Consider the following 1,837-nt stretch of genomic DNA (forward strand, 5'->3'; position numbering starts at 1 on the left):
GTGGTGGGACAGAGGTGGCGTCCGTGGGAGCGAGAGGATTCCAGCGAGGGACACGGGAAGGTTTTGTTCCCGCTCGGAGTTTGGCCGCAGACGCAGAGCGCTCGGGAAGGGCGGCGGCGGAGGCGGCGCTCGGGAAAACGGCAGCAAAGGCTGAAGAACTGTCAAAGACGGCAAAGAATGGCAAAAGAACGGCGAAGGACGGCGAAGGGCGGCGAAGAACGGCGAAGAACGGCGAAGAACAGCAAAAGATGGCGAAAATGGCAAAGAACAGCGAAGAACAGCAAAAGAACGGCAAAAGAACGGCCAAAAATAGCGAAGAATGGCAAAGAACAGCAAAATAACGGTGAAGAGCAGCAAAGAGCGGCAAAGAGCAGCAAAGAGCGGCAATTAAACGGCAAAGAATGGCAAAGAACAGCAAAATAACGGTGAAGAGCAGCAAAGAGCGGCAAAGAGCGGCAATTAAACGGCAAAGAATGGTAAAGAACGGCAAAGAATGGTAAAGAACGGCAAAGAACGGCAAAGAACGGCAAAGAAGAGTAAAAAATAGCAATTTAAAGGCAAAGAACAGCAAAAAATGGTACAAAATGGCAATTAAACGGCAAAGAATGGCATAAAATGGCAAAACCCAGTAAAGAATGGCAAAGCGTGGCAATTAAATGGCAAAGAATGGCAAAGAACGGTTGAAAATGGCAAAAAGGGCAAAGAACAGTTAAAAACGGCAAAGAACGGCAAAAAATAGCATTGAAAAAGCAAAGAATGGCAAAGAATGGTAAAAAATGGCAATTAAACAGCAAAGAACGGCAAAGAACGGCAAAGAACGGCAAAGAATACCAAAAAACTCCAATGAAACACCAAAAAATGGCAATTAAAAGGCAAAAATCTCCAATTAAAAAGTCCCAGTTGAACACCAAGAAAAACCCAATTAAACATCAAAAAACTCCAATTAAACACCAGAAAAACCCCAATTAAACACACAAAAGCCCTCAAATTAAATGCCCAAAAACCTCCAATTAATACACCAAAAAAATTTAATTAAACACCAAAAAATCTTCACTAAAAACTCCAATTAAATGCCAAAGAAACCCCAATTAAACACCAAGAAAACCCAATTAAAACCCTCCAATTAAGCACCAAAAAAACCCAATAAAAACCCTCCAATTAAACACCAAAAAAATCCAATCAAACACCAAAAAAATGCAATTAAAAGCAAAAAAAACCAATTAAACACCAAAAAACTCCAACAAAAAACTCCAATTAAAAACCAAAAAACCCCCCCAGTTAAACACCAAGCAAACCCCAATTAAAGACCAAAACATTTTAATTAAAGATCCAATGAAACCCCAATTAAGCACCAAAAAAACTCCAATATAAAAACTCCAATTAAAGACCAAAAAGCCCAATTAAACATCAAAAAATTTTAATTAAACTCCAAAAAACCCCAATTAAACACCAAAAAGCCCCAATTAAGCACCAAAAAGCCCCAATTAAGCACCAAAAGCCCCCAATTAAACCCCAAAAAGCCCCAATTAAGCACCAAAAAACCCAATGAAACTCCAAAAAACCCCTAATTAAACACCAAAAAAAAACCCAATTAAACCCCAAAAAGCCCCAATTAAGCACCAAAAAACCCAATTAAACACCAAAAAAACCCTAATTAAACACCAAAAAGCCCCAATTAAACACCAAAAAATTTTAATTAAACTCCAAAAATTCTCCAATAAAAAACCCCAATTAAAGACCAAAAAACCCAATTAAGCACCAAAAAGCCCCAGTTAAACACCAAAAACCCCAATTAAGCACTAAAAAACCCCAATTAAACACCAAAAAGCCCCAATGA

Source organism: Corvus brachyrhynchos, unplaced genomic scaffold (genome assembly GCF_000691975.1).
Source record: "Corvus brachyrhynchos isolate BGI_N302 unplaced genomic scaffold, ASM69197v1 scaffold203, whole genome shotgun sequence".
Lineage (NCBI taxonomy): Eukaryota > Metazoa > Chordata > Aves > Passeriformes > Corvidae > Corvus > Corvus brachyrhynchos.